This window comes from Ranitomeya imitator, chromosome 5 (assembly GCF_032444005.1).
Source record: "Ranitomeya imitator isolate aRanImi1 chromosome 5, aRanImi1.pri, whole genome shotgun sequence".
Taxonomy (NCBI): domain Eukaryota; kingdom Metazoa; phylum Chordata; class Amphibia; order Anura; family Dendrobatidae; genus Ranitomeya; species Ranitomeya imitator.
This window is the reverse complement of record NC_091286.1, coordinates 242,371,815-242,395,985: the sequence shown is the minus strand read 5'-3', so window position 1 is coordinate 242,395,985 and position 24,171 is coordinate 242,371,815. Positions and strand designations below refer to the sequence as shown.

General features: G+C 40.4%; 1 protein-coding gene across 2 annotated transcripts in view; it reads right to left on the bottom strand.

Moving 5' to 3' along the window:
* The window catches only part of MOXD1 (monooxygenase DBH like 1), a 240,462-nt gene that overhangs the window by 130,704 nt on the left and 85,587 nt on the right, over nucleotides 1-24,171 (bottom strand). The gene's annotated exons all lie outside the window — the stretch shown is intronic.

Genomic DNA, 24,171 nt, shown 5'->3' with positions numbered 1-24,171 from the left:
GCAATTTTCATGGCTCAAGGGAGGGAGTGAGAGGAGGAGTGCGACAAGCAAGACGACGACGGCCGTTTCGCGCTAACACCAAGTGCTTCCACGGGACCCGTAGAAGCGCTTGGTGTTAGCGCGAAACAGCCATCGTCATCTTGCCTGTCGCACTCCTCCTCTCACTCCCTCCCTTGAGCCATGAAAATTGCTCGCTGCATGTTCTAATAAAGGACGTTTAAACTGCCACAGATCGGTGAGTGCTATTGCGTTTCTTCTACCTTCTTTGTATTATATTTATTGCTAACCCGACACACTATGTTCTATATGTTATATGGCCATAGGGATCTATATCCTGCAGATACATTTGTATAGGGGTGATTTGTACACAATATTGTATTTTAAGTGTTTTTATATGTTCTGTTGTGGTGTTTGAATAAACGTTTTTTGCATTTTTCTATGATACATAGTTGTGCGGGCCTTTCTATAGTCCAATCTTTTTTCTGCTTGGTTTTGTCATTTACATTATTGGGCTCGGCTCTGCACACTCTAGATTTATATCTATATGCAGCTAGGGTGCACCCTTCTGTATATTCCACATTTCAGGGCTACACAAATAGCTCATTGAGCCTCTTGGGACACTCTACCCTCTCCTATCATGAGACCATAATAGGGCGTATTAGAGGGAGTCGATGCTGAGCGGGGGTGCCATTTGTGTTTGTCTTGGGGTGCCAACCTCCGCCGTAAGGTTAGGCCATAACAGCAGTATAACAGGTTTTGCTAGTTACCCCCTTCTTTATCGTACATAACATGCCCCTAAATTCTACTAGACCTGTTTTAATGTCACTTTTTTGAAAATATTAATAGCTATCAGATATATTTATCAACTATTTGATGAATAAAAGTAACCTTGTACCTCAATTTTGCACATCTCAATGACTTCATTTAAGAGACAGTAGGCTCCATATTTTTATAGGGTGCAATATATTTGCGAATAGGTGCAATTGACATTTTTATTATCATCAATTTTTTCATCTACACCTTCTTACCATTAGGCTCCCCATTATAATTGGGAATATGTGCAATATATACTGTATGTGTTAACTTACCTGAGCATTTATTCCCAGTTTATTGCACTTTTTGCCCCAGTCTTCTTTCCCATGTACAACATTTATGATATCATTGTGTCTGCTGTCTGACTCCTTTTCTCTCCTTCAATTTAGGGCCTACAAGGGCATATTAGGGAGAGTCTACATTGAGTGGAGTCGCCACTGCGCAGGTCCTAAGGATACCATCCTCCGCAGTTAGGTAGGGGATCACCAGTTGGACATTAGGGTTACCCTGCACTTTTTACCAAAGACCGAACAAGAGACCTTTGTTGACCATATGTTTGCTTGTATGTTATGTTATATTATATATACTATTAAAAGTTAAGTCTTACTTTATTCTTATTGCTATAGTGCTTTGTTTGGTGATCTGGATACAATTAAAACCCAATCATCTGTTTCTACTAGGACATAAACAATACATGCAAATACCAGGTGAATCATATAAGCTGTTGCCTGGATTGAACAATTTGACATTCTTGTGGAGTACCACACTAAAGACTGTTAATCCTTTGCTCCAAAATATTGTAATTAAAACCAGACTACACATCCACAAACATATAGTGTAGAAAAGAGTAAAACAAGTGTGACTGTAAGATGCTTTATGGTAACTCTAAATACATTATGCCATCTCCTGTCTTCTGTCACTGGAAGCAGTTGTCTCATGTCATGAGATGCAACTCCGCTGCCTCCAATCGTCAGGACAATTACGCAATTGACTGATGAGTGAGGGACAAGGGCATGGCTGCGTTCCCTACTAGGCCAATTATTGGGGAACTCACAGTGAGCTTATGGTATATATTGTACACATCAAATTCCAACACATGGAATATATATACAGTGGGGGGAATAAGTACCGTATTTGATCCCTTGCTGATTTCGTAAGTTTGCCCACTGACAAAGACATGAACAGTCTATAATTTTAAGAGTAGGTTAATTTTAACATTGAGGGATAGAATATAAAAAATAAAATACAGAAAATCAAATTTTATAAATTATATAAATTTATTTGCATTTTGCAGTGAGAAATAAGTATGTGATCTCCTACCAACCATTAAGAGTTCTGGCTTCTACAAACCAGTTAGAGGCTCCTAATCAATTTGTTACCTGCATTAAAGACAGCTGTCTTACATAGTCACCTTTATAAAAGACTCCTGTCCACAGACTCAATTAATCCGTCAGACTCTAACCTCGACAACATGGGCAAGACCAAAGTGCTTTATAAGGATGTCAGGGACAAGATCATAGACCAGCACAAAGCTGGAATGGGCTATAAAACCATAAGTAAGACACTGGGTGAGAAGGAATCAACTGTTGGTGCAATAGTAAGAAAATGAAAGAAATACAAAATTACTGTCGATCTGTGGCACTATGCAAAATCTCACCTCGTGGGGTATCCTTGATCATGAGGGAGGTGAGAGATCAGCCTAAAATTATACGGGGGAACTTGTTAATGACCTCAAGGCAGCTGGGACCACAGTCAACAAGAGAACCATTGATAACGCATTCACCATAAAGTGTCAAAATCCTGCAGTGCCCACAAGGTCACCCTGCTCAAGAATGCACATGTGCAGACCTGTCTGAAGTTTGCCAATGAACACTTGAATGATTCTGTGAGTGATTGAGAGAAGGTGTTGTGGTCAGATTAGACAAAAATTGAGGTCTTTGGCATTAACTCAACTCGCCGTGTTTGGACGAAGAGAAATGCTGCCTATGACCCAAAGAACACCGTCCCCACTGCCAATCATGGAGGTGGAAACATTATGTTTTGTGGGTGTTTCACTGCTAAGGGAACGTGACTACGTCACTGCATCAATAGGAGAATGGATGGAGCCGTGTACCGTAAAATCCAGAGTGACAACCTCCTTCCCGCCGCCAGGACATTAAATATGGGTCGTGGCTGGGTCTTCGAGAAAGACAATGACCTAAAACATACAGTCAAAGCAACAAAGGAGTGGCTCAAAAAGAAGCACATTAAGGTCATGGAGTGGCCTTTGCAGTCTCCAGACCTTAATCCCATAGAAAACTTATGGAGGGAGTTGAATCTCCGAGTTGCCACGCAGCATCCTCAAAATCTTAATGCTTTAGATATGATCTGCAAAGAGGAGTGGACCAAAATTCTTCCTGACGTGTGCAAACCTCATTATCAACTACGAAAAAAAGTCTGACTGCTGTGCTTGCCAACAAGGGTTTTGGCACCGAGTATTAAGTCTTGATTGCCAGAGGGATCAAATACTTATTTCTCATTGCAAAATGCAAATACATTTATATAATTTATACAATAGGATTGTCTGGATTGTCTGTTTTATTTTTGATATTCTATCCCTCAATGTTAAGATCAACCTACCCTTAAAATTATAGACTGTTCACGTCTTTGTCAGTGGGCAAACTTACCAAATCAGCAAGGGATCAAATACTTATTTCCCCCATTGTTTAGATATTCCATGTGATGGAATTTGATGTGTACAATATATACCATAAGCTGGGAGGGTTGTCCGGAATGTGTTGAGCAGCCAACCATCAGAAATCGGTACCCAATAAAACATTTGTGGGGAAGTTCTCAGACACCCCAACTTTCCTTAACCCCCTCTTGGCACACCTGTCTAAAAAAACCAGGGCCATCAGTGAGTGTTGGTGAGCACCCCCAATCCCGGTGACAGTCAGGGTCTTCTCACTGAAATGTTCAGAGCGATGAGGGTTTGTTCGTGTCCTTGAGTTCCAAAGTGTCGGTGTCACCCACAGTAACCAGGCACACGTTTTCACGGGCCATCTCAACCACTCAACTCAGAAAAATGACTGCTCTATTAGGCTCCTGGGCCTCAGATGTTGAGTTCCTTTTCTGAATCTTCAGGCAGGTGATGCTATTATGTTAAGATCAGTCGCATGTATAGTACCGGTGAGAGTCAGACACAGGCCAGGTGTTGAAACATGGGGAAAGACACTCTGAGAACTGGCTGGCAGAGACATTCGGTGTCGACTTACCCCCTTTCCAGCTGGTGATTGCTAACTTGTGCGCCTCACGTGTTTGGTTGGCCTCATAGGTATTGGCAATCTGTGCGTCTTGGTGGCCTCCTTTTGCTCCAAATTCATCACGAACATTCACACCTCCAAAGGGGAAAGATGAAGAATTTGGTCCTTCACCATCAGGTCTTAAAAACCTTCAAAGGTGGCAACCGATAGTCCCTGGAGCCACTGCTGGTTTTGAGCCCTGTCTATCACATACATTTAGCTGAAATGAGGTTCATATTGGAGGGCCTGGAACTTTTTTTGGTACACTTCAGTAGTCAGCTGATATTTCTTTATCAGGGCCTGTTTTGATGGCCTCATAGTTTCCATCATGTTCTTGAGGGATAGTGGTAAACACCTCCAGAGCTTTTCCTTACAGCTCTAAGCTTAAGTTTTGTGCCCACTGTTTATCAGGCAACTTGCACTGTCAGCAATCTTGCTAGGGACAAGGTTTAGAGGTTTTGACATTATTGATCTCACTGTTTAGTGGGGTAGATTGTTTCTTCTGGAGTCGGATTAAATCCAGCAGGTGGTCTTTGTAAGCCTGTCATTCTCATGCCTCTCACTTGGCTTGTGGCTCAGCAAACTCTCACTTGGCCTATTGTGCTGCAGCCTCTTGCTTTTCATGGGTCGGACACTATGAAAACTCTCACTCTGCATTGCGTACTTGTAGCATATGCTGTTTCCACATTTGAGGGTCACATGCTCTCATTTGCTGCAGTATAAGTGGCAAATCAGAGTCTCTTTCACTCTGGGAGCTATGGCTTCTGCTGGCCCCTTCTGAGTAGGACATTTCTGGAACTGAGTGCACAACTAGGCATCCTGGTGCTTCATTCGTCCTGGACATTGATGCCACATTGTGTTGGTGCCTGGCATCATCCTCAACCAAAGCACAGATCAATATTTCTTTGGTTTTGCTTGGCCCATCTAGACCTAGTTTCTCACACAAATGGATAAGCACATCTTTCAAATGCTTCTTATAATCAGCTATCATCTTGGCAGACACTATGTGTTTGACCGACTTTACGGTGATGGGAGTGAATGTGTTATGTTTGTCCCTTCACTAAAACACCAAAAATATATCTCCCATAAATTTCGGATTGATGCAAACCTAAATATTCATCACTGACCTTTGGATCCAGAGGGTCTGGGGTAATTCCTTTGAATAGAGGAAGCCCCAGATTTTATGATTTCTAGACTCGATGGCTGATTCTCAGCAGAACCCCTGTTGCAAATACCTGTTCACGGCAGCAGACCCTACTTCAATGGATGTTGAAGGTGTCAGCTCTTTCTCACTTCAGCAGTTATAATTGATCCCGTATGTTCAATGTGAGGGTGATATGTCAGCTTTCTGGAGAAGAGAAACAGCGAAACGCGCATCGGGGCGGCAGGTGGGGATACCAGGCTCCTAATTCTAAGGAAGTTACCTCTGACATGGGTCTCCTAATTTAGGTTTAAATATATATATTATCTTTTGCCCCTGGTAGGACTGTTTTGTATGGCACTTGCCGATCTTGAGTAAATCTCATACCAGCCCTAATGACTATCCAGGACAAACTAGTGTCCTATATATGAGTTGGCCCTAGTCAGTCTTTACTTGCTTTCTGCTTAGAGGACCAGATATCCTTGTACAGTCTATAATCTCACATACAGCAATTTTCTGCATGAAAAGACATAACATGATAAGGATGTATTTGGTATCTGTTATGGCAGCTTGTACATTTATGTGGTGCTATGGTGCAAATGTTACTTGTAAACAGACCTGGTTATAATTCCTCTAAACCTGCTTGGTTTGTGGTACTCTGATCCTGTATAAACAAATCTTTTTGTATAATAAAATATTGATATTTTGGAAAAAAAAACTCTCTACCTCATTGGATTAATATGCAATAGGGGTGATGGTGTTATAGTGAATATAGAGTTGTATTATTGAGTATTGGATCCTGTGTTGTTTAATAGCTCTCTGGAGATGTCTTTATGGATTTTAAAATTTAGATTTTTGACAACTCAGTTCTTTAATTTTCAATAGCTTCTCTTGGCTATCTATTTCAGTCTAATTATAAGACATTGCCCTCCCTTTTTCTCGCATTGTGTAATTTCATGTTTGAGTCCACATATGTTTACATATTAGGACTCGTGCAGGTAACTCTATTTTCAGTCTGAGTTTGATCAGACAAAACATTATATCGCAGTTGGACCGATGTTATTCTACATGTCCAATTTTTTCTTCGGAAAAAAAATTGCAGCATACATAATTTGAATCTGTAATTTGGATGGCACTCGCTATACACGTCTATGTGTCCGTGGAAAACATCAGATCACATTTTGATGTGTGGTGTGACTTTCACGGAATGACAGAATGGAGAAGATGGAGAATTGTTTTTACATCTCTTCCGCATTCAAGAAAATCGGATCACACGGTGATCAACTTCTGATTAAACTCTGATCAGAATCAGATTACAGTGTGATTAGCATTATTGGCTCGATTTTTTTGGACTAAATAAAATACAGTAGTGTAACCCTAGCCTTATACAGAAAAATCTGGTGTCTGTAAGGGGTGATTTACATATCTATTTTTACATATGAGTTTTACCCGTGATGTCCATATATAGAAGTCGTACCTATGACAGTATACTGTACTATTCACGTGTCAGTTTTCTTTTTCTGTGCACTGAATGGTCTGTGCAAAATCTCAAAGACAAGTCTGATATTGAGCTGAGTGCTGGATCAATATTAAAAATGCAAGTCTATGGCTATTTAAAAAAATCAGGCAGCACTCGAATGCTATCCAAGTGCTGTTTGTTTTTTACTGATTGCTAGATAGAAGAACGTAGAGTAACTTTTTTCCTAAAAAGACAACATTAAGCTCAGATCATCTCAGATAACACTTGGATAAAAGTTTGATGAAACTCTATACACATTCTTTGATGAAACTAGAACTAGATTTTTCATGTGATAAAGAAAACATCTGAATGAGACCAAATTAACAGTTTACTTGATCATTTCGAAAAAATCAAAAAGACCACAACCTTCAATCAAATTTATAGGCCAGAAAGTTACAAAGATTTGATACAAAATGCAGAGAAACGTAGTAAAATCTTAGTATTAATAAGAAAGTATAAAGTTTCTCATATTTACTTTATTTAGTTCTTTTTCAGGCTAAAACAAAAGGTGGACAACCTGCAGACCACATGCAGCCTGCACTGCTCCTAGATTCAGCCCCTCTGTTCCAGAGCCATAGCTTTTTTATTTTCTCATCAATATGGCCATGAGAGGGCTTATTTTTTGTGGGACAAGTTGTATTTCTGAACAAAACCATTGGTTTTAAAATATATCATGTACTGGAAATATGGAAAAAATTTCTAAGTGCGGTGAAATTGCAAAAAAAGTTCTATTTCACAATTGTTTTTTTTTACCCTGTTAACTACTACTGACTAGTAACTACTACTACTGTTAGCTACTACTGACCTGCCAATATTATTCTCCAGGTCATTGTGAGTTTGTATATTACAAACATATATAGGTTTTTTTTTAAGTGGTGAAAAAAAAATTTAAAAAAATGACGCCATTTTCCGAGACTTGTAGCTTTTCTCTTTTTGGAATCTGGAGCTGTGCAAGGGCTCACTTTTTCAGCTCCGAGCTGACATTTTTATTGATATCATTCGGGAGTAGATGCAATGTTTTGCCCACCTGTTATTGTATTTTATTGCAATGCTGCAGCAAGCAAAAAGAACGCAATTCTGAGGTTTTGATTTTTTTTTCTGTTTTTGCTGTTTACCTTTTGGATTAATTATGTTTATATTTTGATAGGCCGGGCGTTTCTGAACACGGCGATACCAAATATGTGTATTTTTTATTGTTTTTTTTTCAATATTTGATTTGATCTTTTATATTTTTTTAATTAATATTTAAAAAAAATACATTTCTATTTTTTACTTGATTCAATAGTCTCCATTGGAGACTTGAAACTGCAGCTCTGCTATGTGTAGGAGAAATGCTCATCTGCTATGAACGCCAGCCACTGGGTGGTGAACATAGCAGATTGGCAATGACAACCACAGAGGTCTCCTGCAGACCCTGGACTGTCATGCCAACCTATCGGTGCACCGTGGTCATGTGACAGGGGTGCCAATGGGTGGAGCTAGTAATGCACTTCCAGTGAGGGCATGTTAAATGCCTCTGTCAGAGATTGACAGTGGCATTTAACATGTTAACAGCTGCGGGTGGATAGCGACTGTTAAGGGCACATGACAGCTGATAAGATAAGCTTTATGTGTCTTTAAACATGCAGGCTCAGCACTGGAGCCTGCATCAAAGTATCTATATGTCAAAGGTCGTAAAGGGGTTAATTTCTATCCACTGCAGAAAGCTTCAGCTGGTGCTATAGAAGAGAAGGGATGATCCTACTCTTCTTCTATAATGAAAAGTTCCTCTTCCTTTGAGGCAGGATGAAAGGGTTTTTTTATTGGTATTTTGGCCTCCCTTGCCTCTAAACAGTGAGTGGAGCTTATTAAGCACTGAAGTGGAGCTTAGTGAACCTGTGTGGATAGTCTATTACTCAGAGTAATATGTAGAGTCATGACCGAAAGTGTTGACACTATTAAAATTGTTCAAGAAAATGAAGTTTTTCTCCCAGAGAATTATTGCAATTGCACATGTTTTGTTATACAATTTTTTATTTCCTTTATTCCTTTATGTGTATTCAGAGGTGTAGCTGGAGTTTTGGTTCAGCGGGGGCGAAGCTTCTGAGAGGGCCCCTAACCAGGTAACCTTGAGTACAGCTGGGTGACGCCCCTAATAGTGGAGATGAACCTCAGCAGATGACCGCGCTGTTACTGAAGATAATCTCTATATAAAGACCAACATGGATATTACCGCCATATGGTCAGTGGTAGATACCAGTCCTACAGAACATATAACAGATCACAGCACAGTTATAGATAATGCCTTACCGCTGACATTCTTTATGATGGAATCGTTCACTTTTCACATCTGGCCTAGAAAGACATGACAACTTCTCCAGCCAGGACTCGTCTGCAGAGAATACAGCAAAGACACATTTCACTTCTCACATTTCCAGTCCCTTCATCATCTATTCCCAACCTGCACAAACTCCTCATTCTGCTGATACCCCAATACTGAGCCGCTGCTGCCGTATGTGTCCCTATTCCTGCCAACGATACCCCAATGCTGAGCCGCTGCTGCCGTATGTGTCCCTATTACTGCCCCTGATACCGCAATACTGAGCCACTGCTGCCGTATGTGTCCCTATTACTGCCCCTGATACCCCAATACTGAGTCGCTGCTGCTGTATGTGTCCCTATTACTGCCCCTGATACCGCAATACTGAGCCGCTGCTGCCGTATGTGTCCCTATTACTCCACCTGATACCCCAATACTGAGCCGCTGCTGCCATATGTGTTCATATTACCGCACCTGATACCCCAATACTGAGCCGTTGCTGCCATATGTGTCCCTATTACTGCCCCTGATACCCCAATACTGAGCCGCTGCTGCCATATGTGTCCTTATTACTGCACCTGATACCCCAATACTGAGCTACTGCTGCCATATGTGTCCCTATTACTGCACCTGATACCCCAATACTGAGCCACTGCTGCCGTATGTGTCCCTATTACTGCCCCTGATGCGCCAATACTGAGCCACTGCTGCCGTATGTGTCCCTATAACTGCACCTGCTGTGTGGTTCTGTGTGCCCTCTAAATTCTAAAGCACCCCTCTATAGTATAGTAATGCTGGGCACAAGTGTCCTAGAAAACAGTGCCCATATTTTGTCCCCTAGAAAGTAATATTGCCCTGAGTGCTCCTTTAACAGTCACAATAACCTGAGTTCCCCTATAACAATAAGTGCCCACTTTACATTTAATAATGTCCCGAGTCTGCCCCCGGAACAGCTCCCTTATACACAGTATGATGCTCTCTTATACACAGTATACTGACCCCTTAGTAGCCTCCAAACTGTTTGATGGCTCCAACACTGTAATCCCCACACTGTATGATGCCCCTCTAGGTAGCCTCTTTATAGTATAATGCACTAGATAGTCCTCAATATAGTTTAATGTACCAGATAGTCCTCAACATAGTATAAGGTACCAGATAGTCCTCAATATAGTATAATGCGCTTCCCATAGGCCTAATCTATATTGTATAATGCACTCCCCATAGGCAGACTCTGTAGCATAAGGCAGCACCCCATAGGCAGACCCTTAAGTATAAGGTAGCACCACGCAGGCAGACCCTGTAGTATAAAGCAGCACCCCTATATGCAGACCCTGTAGTATAAGACAGAACCCCTATAGGCAGACCCTGTACTATAAGGCAGCACCCCCATAGGCAGACACTGTACTATAAGGCAGCACCCCCATAGGCAGACCTGGTACTATAAGGCAGCACCCCCATAGGCAGAACCTGTACTATAAGACAGTACCCCCATAGGCAGATCCTGTAGTATAATGCAGACCCCCCTTAGGCAGACCCTGTAGTATAAGACAGACCCCCCATAGGCAGACCCTGTAGTATTAGACAGTCCCTGTAGTATTAGTCAGACCCTGTAGTATTAGGCAGACCTCCCCCCATAGGCAGACCATGTAACATTAGGTAGACCCCCCATAGGCAGACACTGCAGTATTAGGCGGACCCCCCTTAGGCAGACCCTGTAGTATTAGGCAGTCTCTGTAGTATAAGGCAGACCCCCCACAGGCAGACCCTGTAGTATTAGGCAGACCCCCCAAAGGCAGACCAGGTAGTATTAGGCAGACCCCAACTGGCAGACCAGGTAGTATTAGTCAGACCCCCCATAGGCAGACCCTGTAGCATTGGGCAGACCCCCCATAGGCGGATCCTGTATTATAAGGCAGTACCCCTTAAAAAAATAAATAATTATGCACCTCTCTTCATCCTGGTTCCTGCGCTGCTCTGAGCTCCCGCCTGTCTCCTGACAGCGGGTGCCGGGCAGTGATGTCATCGCGCCCCCTGTCAGTGTCGCTGACGTCAGACGCTGACAGGGGGATGATGGGGGAAAGAGCGCAGCACTCCTTCCCTCATCATTGCGGTCAGCTGTATCGGCTAAATGCCGGTACAGCTGACCCTGCTAAGAGAGGTGGGGGGCCCACTTCTGGTACCAGGGCCCCCCGCCTGTTCAGGGGCCCCATAGAAGGTAACTGTTACCCCCTAGAAGGTAACTGTATCGGCGCTCACACAGTAGCGTAGTTCCGGGTGGGGCCCCTCAGAGCACCAATCCGGGGCGCCCGCACCCTCTGCCCCCCCCCCCCCCCGGGTAGCTACGCCACTGTGTGTATTGGAACAACACAAAAGAACAGAGAAAATGACAAAGTGAACATAATTTCACACAAACCCCCAAAAATGACTGGACAAAATTGTTGGCACCCTCAGCTTAATTTTTGATTGCATAACCTGTAGAAAAAATAACTGCAATCAATCACTTCCTATAACCACCAACAAGCTTCTTACACTTCTCAACTGAAATTTTGGACCATTTTTTCTGTCATAAACTGCTCCAGGTCTCTCACATTTGAAGGGTGCCTTTTCCCAACAGCAATTTGAGGATTTTTCCACAGGTGTTCAATAGGATTTAGATCGGGAATCATTGCTGGCCACTTCTGAACTCTTCAGCTCTTTGTTTCCATCCATCCATCTCTGGGTGCTTCTTGAAGCACGTTTGGCGTCATTGTCCTGCAAGACTCATGGCCCAGAATGTCAAACTCATCTTTCTGACACTATTCTTTGTAGGCCTCATTCCATTTTCAGTAAAAAGCAGAATGATGTGCCTTACCAAAAAGGTCTATCTTGGTCTCATCTGTTCATGAGATCCTTTTCCAGAAGAGTTTTGGCTTACTCATCTACATTTTGTCAAACTGAAGTCTAGCTTTTTTTTTGTCTCTGTCAGCAGTGGGATCCTCCTGGGTCTCCTGGCATAATGTTCATTTCATTCAAGTGTTGACAGATAGCTTAGCTGACAGCTTGAATTTCTTTGGAACTTGATTGAGGCTCATTATTCACCATCCACACTATCATGCTTTGCAATCTTACAGCAATTTTTCCCTGCCATCTATGTCCAGGGAAATTAGCTACAGTACCATGGGTTGTAAACTTCTCGATTATGTTGTACACCGTGGACAAAGATCTCTGGAGATGGACTTGTAACTCTGAGGTTGTTGACAAGTTTAAAAAATTTTAGTTCTTAAGTCCTCAGACAGTTCTCGTCTTCTCTTTCTGTTCTCCATGCTTAGTGTGGCACACACAGACACACAATACAACTATTTAGTCAACTTCTCCCCTTTTTATCATATACATATGAGATTCAATGAGCATACTTGAAGCATAGTTGTTTACTCACAATTTTGGAAAGGTGCCAGCAATTTTGTCCAACCCAGTTTTGGGTTTTCGTGTGAAAATGTGTCCAATTGGCCTTTTTTTCTCACAAAGGAAATAAGCATGTGTATAACAAAACATGAGCAATTGCATTAATTTTATAGGAGGAATACTTCATTTTCTGGAACAATTTCAAAGTTGCCAACACTTTTGTTCATGTGCCTGACCAGCAAGAAAAGGCTAGTATTACAACATGATTGAGGGCTTATTTAAACCAGTGACCGTTTTTGCTAAATCACCACCAATTGCCATCATGCAAGCTACTCGGCTCTCATTTATTAGCCTGTTTAACCCCTTCCTGACAAGATGATTTTAGGTTTTACATTTTCGTTTTTTCTTCCCTTCTTCCAAGAGCCATAACTTTTTTAGTTTTTCAACAATACAGCCATATGATGGCTTGTTTTTTGTGGTACAATTTGCACTTTTGAATGACACCATCTATTAATTATGTGATTTACTGGGAAATAGGAAAAAACTTTTAAGAGCTGCAGAATTTAAAAAGAAGTGTAATTCCGCAGTTGTTTTTTGGGCTTAGTTTTTACAGTGCTTTTTATATAGTAAAGATGACCAAGCAGTATAATTCTCTAGGTCAGTACAATTACGGCAATATCACACAGGCACAGTTTATTTTTTAATTAACTGGTGAAGAAAAATATTTCTTGTGTTGCCATTTTCCGAAACCCCTAACAGTTTCATTTTTAGGTCAATGGGGTTGTGTGAAGGCTTGTTTTTTGCACTCTGAGCTGAGGTTTTATAGATATAATTTTGAGGCAGATAGTTTCAACCACATTCTTTTGTGTTGTTGTGGAGGACGAATTTTTTTTTTTCTCATTGCTGCCTTTACCGATCAGGTATTCTATAAGTCTCATACAGCTCACACTTGGATCCCTAAATAGATGCATGAAATTCCATGGGTCTGTATGCTGTCCAATAACTCAAGCAGCACACAGACATTTCACAAAGATATGTAAATGTAGTCAAGGCGGGCAGCATGTGGTCCTCATGCCACAGATTGTGCACTCCTCAATAAATCCTGGTTGTCTTGAGGTCATAACAATAACATTAATTGTTTCCTAGTATCCGAGAAGTAGAAACAGTAACCAATGACACTGATTTTTAATAACCCATGGTTGGTGGGTTCCAGCTCTAATAATAACTTGTCTATTATGTCTTATACATTAGTGTCTGTTGTATAATTCCAAAATACTTCACTTCTTATTTCATTTGAAAATGAAATATCTGAGAACATTTACTAATAATCCTATGTTCAAGTTTTCAGACTGTATTCTGGAATGCATATTCCATTTTTTTGTAATCGTTACTTCCAAAGCTTCTCACGGTACACACAGGTTTGTGCCAACTTACATAGTACCCACATTGAGTTTGTCAGAATTCCCACAGAGTAAACTGGTTTACTGCCAACCTTGTTCTTGATGCCAAAGTTAAGCTTTCTTATGATATTTGCATAGAATCGATCACACTAGTTACAATATACCCTTTGATGATACTTTCTCATTTCCCTTTAATTAAATTGTTGTTGGTTATAAACTGGGTAAACGAAATGGCATAAAATGATATACAACAACATGTAGTCTATGTGGCAAATGGCCTTGAGAATAATGGTGGAAATATAGTTATGAATAAAATGAAATGCAAATATAACATTATATAGGGATACAAGCTATGGAAACATTATGATATCTCAAATTTGTATCCTGATTGGAGTGAGTAAATATAATTCAAAGTTTACAGAACTTCAAAAAGTTAGCAGTACTCCTTAACTAAAACTTAGCCTAGAAACACTCCACGACCATCCGCTGTATATGTTCATCCTGATTTCTGTGCCTTATTACAGAACTGACATACAGTATATGTGTGCATGTATATTTAAAGGGTTAGTAGGTAACAGCAAAAAGAATAATCCACATATGTGGACACCACTAGCTATATCGTAAACTAAAGGGGAGGGGGAAAGGTATGTGAACTAAAAATAATTTTTCTTAAGTGCCTATTAAAACAATCAGTAAGAGAATTAATAATTTATGATATATAAAAAATTTGTAAATTGCTTTTAGACCACCGTACTTAAGCAATAAGTCTCAGTATAGTAGTGTGGAAGTCAGTGCAATTACCATATGTCGGTCTGTATTTTGGCTATAAAACTAAGTTAGTAGGACAGCCAGTGGGAAAATCTCATCATGTAGTTGTCTACATGGAACATAACACTTATTGGGAGGTTCCTATCAGGGACATAGTAACATAGTAACATAGCAAGGCCAAAAAAAGACATTTGTCCATTTAGTTCAGCCTATATTCCATCAGAATAAATCCCCAGATCTACGTCCTTCTAAAGAACGTAATAACTGTAAGATACAATGTTGTCATGCTCCAGGAAGACATCCAGGCCTCTCTTGAGCCCCTCGACTGAGTTCACCATCACCATCTCTTAACCCCTTCAAGTCGCGGCCCTTTTTCATTTTTGCGTTTTCGTTTTTCACTTCCCTCCTTCCCTGAGCCATAACTTTTTTATTTTTCAGTCAATATGGTCATGTGAGGGCTTATTTTTTGCGGGACAAGTTGTACTTTTGAACGACACCATTGGTTTTATCATTTCTTTTACTAGAAAATGGGAAAAAAATTCCAAGTGCGGTGAAATTGCAAAAAAAGTGCAGTCCCACACTTGTTTTCTGTTTGTCTTTTTTGCTAGGTTCAATAAATGCTAAAACTGACCTGCCATTATGATTCTCTAGGTCATTACTAGTTCATAGACACCTAACATGTCTAGTTTATTTTTTATCCAAGTGGTGAAAAAAAATTCCAAGCTTTGCTTAAAAAAAAAAAAGTGCCATTTTCCGATACCCGTAGCGTCTCCTTTTTTCGTGATCTGGGGTCGGGTGAGGGCTTATTTTTTGCGTACCGAGCTGATGTTTTTAATGATACCATTTTTGCGCAGATACGTTCTTTTGATCGCCCGTTATTGCATTTTAATGCAATGTTGCGGCGACCAAAAAAACGTAATTCTGGCGTTTCGGATTTTTTTCTCGCTACGCCGTTTAGCGATCAGGTTAATGCTTTTTTGTAATTGATAGATCGGGCGATTCTGAACACGGCGATACCAAATATGTGTATGTTTGATTTTTTTATTGTTTTATTTAGGATGGGGCGAAAGGGGGGTGATTTAAACTTTTATATTTTTTATATTTTTTTCATATTTTTAAAAACATTTTTTTTTTACTTGTGCCATGCTTCAATAGCCTCCATGGGAGGCTAGCAGCTGACACCACTTGATTGGCTCAGCTACATAACAGCGATCATCAGATCGCTGCTATGTAGCTGAAATGCAGGTGTGCTGTGAGCGCCGACCACATGGGGGCGCTCACACCAGGCCTGCATCAGTAACCATAGAGGTCTCAAGGACCTCTATGGTTACCTTCCTGATGCATCACCGACCCTCGATCATGTGACGGGGGTCGGCGATGACGTCATTTCCGGCCGCCCGGCCGGATGCGGTAGTTAAATGCCGCTGTGTGTGTTTGACAGCGGCATTTAACAGGTTAATAGCGGCGGGTGAATAGCGATTTCACCCGCCGCTATTGCGCGCACATGTCAGCTGTACAAAACAGCTGACTTGTTGCGACTTTGATGCGGGCTCACCGCCGGAGCCCACATCAAAGGGGGTGACACGGCATGCGCTGTACTAGTACGGCGCATGTCATGAAGGGGTTAAGGCAAGGAATTCTAGATTCTCACTGCCCTAACAGTAAAGAATCCTCTTCTATGTTGGTGAAAAAACCTTTTCTCCTCCAGACACACAGAATGCCCCCTTGTGACCGTCACCTTCCTTGTTATAATCAGATCCTTGGAGAGATATTTGTATTGTCCCCTTATGTACTTATACATGGTTATTAGATAGCCCCTTAGTTGTTCTTTTTCTAGACTAAATAATCCTAATTTTGCTAATCTCTCTGGGTATTGTGGTTCCCCCATCCCTTTTATTAATTTTGTTGCCCTCCTTTGTAATTGCTCTAATTGAATTATATCCCTTCTGAGCACCGGTGCCCAAAACTGTACGCAGTACTCCATGTGCGGTCTAACCAGGGATTTGTACAGAGGCAGTATAATGCTCTCATCATGTGTGTCCAAACCTCTTTTAATGCACCCCATGATCCTGTTTGCCTTGGCAGCCACTGCCTGGCACTGGCTGCTCCAGGTAAGTTTATCATCAACTAGGATCTCCAAGTCTTTCTCCATGTCAGATTTACCCAGTGGTTTCCCATTCAGTGTGTAATGGTGATATTGATTCCTTCTTCTTCTTCTTAAATAATTTTTTATTTGTATGTCAGAATTGAACCAGGCAAAACATATGATACTTATTTTTAATAAATGTGCATTCATCTACATATAAAAGACTAGATATATGTATTTGTATGTAATTTTGTTATTTATATTTTCGATTTTGATTATTTTTTTCCTCCTGACATTCACTTCACTCAGTCAGCAACTGCCTTCTTGCCAGCTATTAGTTATGGTACATGATATACTACTTTTCAGTTGTTTCACACTTTTTGTTAAGTTTATAATTTCACATGTGTTAATTCATAGTTTTGGTGCCTTCAGTGTGAATTTACAATTTTCATAGTCATGAAAATACAGAAAAATCTTTAAATGAGAAGGTGTGTCCAAACTTTTGGCCTATACTGTATTTCTTGGAATATCGGGCATACTTTTGTTCTCGTCCTTTAATTTACTATTAGTAATAGCAATTAAAGTGCATAATCTTGATTTCCCACATCTCATTATTAGTGAGAATGGTTGATCCTAAATCCTTGTTCTCAGACAGAAATCAGATTGAAGATTTGCTGTCCATTTGCAACATGATAAATTGCAGTTTCCTTTGTATTTCCTTCCCCTGGAGGGCACACATCAGTCACATGAATGATGCTTTGACCCCTCGGTCTCTAGCTAGGCATCACTGACCTACACTATGCAACACTAAGCCCTGAAACAGGAAAGTGGTGCAACTTATCTAATTCAATTAAATCTAGAATAAGGCCAAGCGAAAACCACTGGTTACAATACTCTAACAAAGAAATTATAGTATTCTTTTAATTATTGAATTATAATGACAGTTCTGTAAACAAGTGTTCATTTTGTAATAAGGGTCTAATAAGTAATTTGTGAGTCTTCTATGTCCACCCCAAGAATCAAGACATATACGATTCTGCCTAACGATCTAGATAACCTACTATTTTTTAAAAATCCATCTTGTCTGCTTGTTATTCTCCACAAGGAGAAACATTCCCCCTTAAAAGCCCAGTCGGAGTCCTCTCAACTTCTCAGATCTCCTGTTTTAGACTGAGGATTGGCAAACATGCCAGAGCACATGTCTGCATATGGAGTTTCTGGATTGTCTTCATATTTTCGTGGATTGGTGCAATGGTAACTATCTACAACTAAATGTTAAGAAAACTAAGGAGTTGGTGGCCAACTATAGCAGGATTAAGTTGGAATGCTTACCGATCACTATTGCAGGTCAGGAGGTCGAGCAGGTGGAGAGTTACAAATATTTGGGGGTCCATTTGGATAGCAAACTGGACTGGAGATGCCACTCAGAGTTTGTCTACAAGAAGGGGATGAGCAGACTGTATTTCCTAAGGAAACTGAGGTCTTTTAATGTGTGCAGCAAAATGTTAGAAATGTTCAACCAATCTGTAGTGGCAAGTGCCATCTTTTTTGCAATCACGTGCTGGGGTAGTAGTGTGCGGGCCTCTGATGCTAATAAGCTGAATAAGATTATCAAGAAGGCAAGTTCTGCTGTGGGCTGCAAGCTGGACTCTTTTGGGGAGGTAGTGGAGAGAAGAACTCTGAAAAAGTGTATGGCAATTATGAACAATAATGCACATCCACTATATGAGCTATTCATGAGACAGAAGAGCACCTTCAGTAACCGGCTAATACTTCTGAGGTGTAAGAAGGAAAAATATAGGAAATCGTTTGTGCCAACTGCCATGGGAATGTACAATAATAACATTAGGGTTAAACCACCAAGGTGAAAGTCTACTTATTTCTCTACATTTCAGTTCACTCGTTGTGTATGTCCTATTCTAATGTATAATGTATAATGTTCTTCTGTCAACAAACTGTCATGTCAACTATGTAACTCCTTTATGTTTTTTATGATCTAAGTTGTGCTGCTGTGATACCATAATTTCCCACGGGATCAATAAATCGTATCGTATCGTATCGTATCGTATATCCTAAGTCATATGGCAAGGCTCGCTAAAGAGTTAGTATTGACTTCTACGATTGCGGCATCCAATAGATGATGTTAGAGTTTAAGTCCTCTTCCACTCTGAAGGGGCCATTTGCTTAAGTATGGAGATTTATGAATGGTCATCAATCATCCATCCATACATTGAATCTGAGGGGTTGATGAGAAATATAAGTAGATGATTTCCAATTGACAAAAGCAATGAGTATAGTTGAGGTCCTGGCCTAGGTCTGTGTTTAGATGCCAAAGCAGTTCTTATATAAAAACGTAACTACAATAATGAGGTAAAACATTCTTAAAAGGGATGTGAAAGTCTAATAGCTAATAAAAGGGAACCTGGCACAAGGTTTGTCCCATATAAGGCCACCACCTTTTAGCCCTGATATACAGCATTCTAATATGCTGTACATATGTCCCCAATCTGGCCTACAAGTCAAGAAAAACACCTTTTATTATACTCACATACGGGGAAGTCGAGACCGATGGGCATCCCTTTTTTAGTCCGGTGCCTTCTATCTTCTTGTGTTGCCATTTTCCTTCTGTGCTTTGCATTGACCATGCATTAGAATGCTATATACAGTTAGGTCCATATATATTTGGACAGTGACAACAGTTTTCTAATTTTGGTTATAGACATTACCACAATAAATTTTAAACAAAACATTTCAGATGCAGTTAAAGTTCAGACTTTCAGCTTTTATTTGAGGGTATCCACATTAAAATTGGATGAAGGGTTTAGGAGTTTCAGCTCCTTAACATGTGCCACCCTGTTTTTAAAGGGACCAAAAGTAATTAGACAGATTCTATAATTTTAAATAAAATGTTCATTTTTAGTACTTGGTTGAAAACCCTTTGTTGGCAATGACTGCCTGAAGTCTTGAACTCATGGACATCACCAGACGCTGTGTTTCCTCCTTTTTGATGCTCTGCCAGGCCTTCACTGCGGTGGTTTTCAGTTGCTGTTTGTTTGTGGGCCTTTCTGTCTGAAGATTAGTCTTTAACAAGTGAAATGCATGCTCAATTGCGTTGAGATCAGGTGACTGACTTGGCTATTCAAGAATATTTCACTTCTTTGCTTTAATAAACTCCTGGGTTGCTTCGGCTTTATGTTTTGGGTCATAGTACATCTGTAGTATGAAGCGATGACCAATCAGTTTGGCTGCATTTGGCTGCATCTGAGCACACAGTATGGCTCTGAGTACATCAGAATTCATTCGGCTGCTTCTGTCCTATGTCACATCATCAATAAACACTAGTGACCCAGTGCCACTGGCAGCCATGCATGCCCAAGCCATCACACTGCCTCCACCATGTTTTACAGATGATGTGGTATGCTTTGGATCATGAGCTGTACCATGCCTTCGCCATACTTTTCTCTTTCCATCATTCTGGTAGAGGTTGATCTTGGTTTCATCTGTCCCAAGAATGTTCTTCCAGAACTGTGCTGGCTTTTTTAGATGTTTTTTAGCAAAGTCCAGTCTAGCCTTTTTATTCTTGATGCTTATGAGTGGCTTGTACCGTGCAGTGAACCCTCTGTATTTACTTTCATGCAGTCTTCTCTTTATGGTAGATTTGGATATTGATACGCCGACCTCCTGGAGAGTGTTGTTCACTTGGTTGGCTGTTGTGAAGGGGTTTCTCAACACCATGGAGATTATTCTGCGATCATCCACCGCTGATGTCTTCCGTGGGCGCCCAGGTCTTTTTGCATTGATGAGTTCACCAGTGCTTTCTTTCCTTCTCAGGATGTACCAAACTGTAGATTTTGCCACTCCTAATATTGTAGCAAATTCTCGGATGGGTTTTTTCTGTTTTCGCAGCTTAAGGATGGCTTGTTTCACCTGCATGGAGAGCTCCTTTGACTGCATGTTTACTTCACAGCAAAACCTTCCAAATGCAAGCACCACTTCTGAAATCAACTCCAGGCCTTTTATCTGCTTAATTGAGAATAACATAACAAAGGGATTGCACACACCTGTCCATGAAATAGCCTTGGAGTCAATTGTCCAATTACTTTTGGTCCTTTTAAAAACAGGGTGGCACATGTTAAGGAGCTGAAACTCCCAAACTCTTCGCACAGTTTTAATGTGGATACCCTCAAATGAAAGCTGAAAGTCTGAACTTCAACTGCATCTGAATTGTTTTGTTTAAAATTCATTGTGGTAATGTCTATAACCAAAATTAGAAAAATATTGTATATGTCCAAATATATATGGACCTAACTGTATCAGGGCTGAGATATGGTGACCTCATCTAACATGAGACAAACCTACTGACAGGTTGCTTTTAAGACAATAAACTGGTTGACATTTTAGCTAAAATTTTGCCATACATTTATTTAGGTTTCCTTTTGTCTAATTATACAACTTTTTTAGGCTTTGACAATTATTGTGATATATATGTGTAAAAGTAAAGGACATCTGGATGATGGAAAATAATTATATATGCCACCAAATGTAAATCATTTTATCTATTATAGGACAGAAATTAAATTAATAGATGGAAAGTAAAGCTAAGACCCATTACAATATTTCACCATATGCATAGATATGTAATTCTATAAAATCTTTTTGTTGGTGCTTGCATATGAATCAGTCAATGAGATTGAATGAAACCATCTATTGTTTTCCTTCAGCTAATGACCTTTATTAGGTGCTAAAGGTCAAACTCTGTCTCTTGTGCTCAGTGCCACTATTGCTCTGAGACTGTAGCCTATTTGTCATGTGCACTGCTAATGCATTCCTTACTAATATCCAGTATCTCCCGAGGATACAACATATTTCCGGTTATACTACTGCTTTGTATATTCAGACATTACATTTGTGGAATGCATTGAACAGTGCTAATGCAGTAGAAGAGAGGTTCACTTAGACCTTTGCTGGTCAGCCACTAATGGGAGACCTCTATTGGGCCATTTGTATTTGCGCTTAGATCTTCTTTTTATATTTTTATTTACCTTACTGAGGTTTGGACTCAGATCAAATATATTAAAGCTACAAACCAGCAATATGTCCTAAACTGCATAATTCTTATTAATATGGTGAGAATTTTTTTTAGCACAGTGTTAATTGATGACCTCAATATGTTAAATGAGCATTCCATCTTCAGAAGTGATGCAAATCGTATGGACTGACTTCTAGGATGAAATCGGTGTTGCTCTTAACTAGCATTATATTTCATTATTATGATGATCTATCAGTATTTGTTCACTTGTGGCAGTCAATCATATTTGTTAGCTATTCTAATTGGTTAACATGATTTTCTTGAAAGACCTGTTTAAGGCTTCATTCAGACATCAGTGATTTTTTTCAGTTTCATCATGTTTTCTGGGATGAAAAATGAAGGTTTTCAATCTTCTCATATTAAAGAGTCCATGAAAAGCAGCCAGCACACATTTGGCATCCGACTTCTGTCTTATTTTTTTCATTGACTCAAAGACTTGCATTGGCAATTTTGATACCTGAAAAGTATCAAGATTGGACATGTCTCTGATTTTTTGTGGACCTCCAAATCCATAAAAATAAATTGGCATGTCCCATAGACTACATTAGGTAAGAGTTCTATAAGGGAAAAAAACAACTTGCTTGCAAGAAAAACAACATCCGAATGAGGCTAGACATGCCACCGTGCCAGGTTGGATCAGTGGCTTCATCTTCCACCATGTCATCTTCCAGTTAACCAATCTTATCATTTTTCTGAGCTGCGATTTTAGGTTGACCTGATGGCAACTGTGCATCATCATTATCCTCCACATCTTCAGACATAAATTGACCTTCTCCATCGTGGCTTTCTCCTGGCCATGGATGCTAAAATGTTTGGGCATCACTGCACTTCACCTCCTCATGACCCGCTTTAATGGTGCACTCTGAGAGGGCTGAAAAATTGCAAGGGAATGTAAACAGTTCCTCAGAGTGGCCAGTGTTGGGGTCATATGTCTCTTAGGACTCTTGATGGTGGGAGGAAGGAGGACAATGTTGAGGATTCAGAGGCCCAGCCTCTTGGCTACTGAGACTGGACCATGTGGAAGACTTCACAGTGCTGCTTGTCAACACACTGGTGTCACAGGGGTATTGGGTAGACTAAAGCTGATTACCCGGGCCCCTGCGATATCCCTCAAACTATGGAAAACCCTGTCTGTCCCTCTCCCAGAATTTATACTGATGGTGTGCTTGTCTGGGCCGCCAGGCCTGACCCTGACTCCTGTTTCAGCCCTATGCTGAAACTTCCACCCGCCACCCAGTAATAAGACCACACACCAACCTACACAGAAAGTACAGACAGGGAAAACTAAAAACGCACCTCGCCGCAGACACACAGGAAAATACTATAATGTGCACAGGGCAAAAATAAACACAAATATAGGAAGGAGAAATATGACAAAGGATAATACACCGCCAGATACGATACTTCAACTCCTAGACCACCACTCCAGACCGAGATCACCAGGCACAAGACACAAGCTATAATCAGCGACGCCCAAAGTCCAGAATGACTATTTAAAGGCCACGGGTGTGACCCAGCCTCCAACCAGATTACCAGCCAGATTAACCCTGGATAACCTGGATAAAATCTAGCCGGCGCCACTGAGCATATAGTGGACAAATGTGGAATTACCGCTGTCTGTCGGACGCCCTAGTGTGAACAGCGTCCAACATGACAACTGGAGCCTTTGTCTGCCATCCAACCCACAACATTGTAGCACTTATCTAGGTTCGTCAGTGGTGTAGCGCGCTGATCAAATTTTGACAGGAAGCTAGAACAAGATACAGTCGCCTTGTGCTAGATAAAGATACACTATTTATTAAACCAATAGAAAATTTGTATTTTTTATATAACCTTCCTGACACACTCCAATAGTGGACTAATGAAAATTATTGCCAATGGTAAATTGTGACATTTTATTATCTCCGCACGGCAAATAATGCGCCAAACATGCTGGGCGGGATACTCAAAGATACTGAGGTGAATACCAAATTACTCGCCGAGTAACAACTAGCCCGAATATTGTACTATTCATACAACTAACGAACAGTGTTGAATGTATTTGCTCATCACTATTTATAAAGTTTTGAATATTTTTCATCTTCTAGTTGAGTCATCCACATACAGTAACCAAGGAAAATACAGTGATTGAACTGTTTAGGAGTTGTTTTTTCTCTCCTGTGACTAAGGAACACAGTCCGGCAGACGACTTACACAATTTTTCTCACATACACATTGCAGATAGTATAATTAATATGAAATATATCTTTACCAACATACAATTAGTTATTAGGTTAACAGTAAAAGAATATTGGGGATAGAATTTTTATTTTGTAGAGTTTCATCTCTTTTGAAAGATCCAATTCCTACTTTGGCTTAAAACAAAACTTAAAAAAATAAAAACTAAAAGGAAAC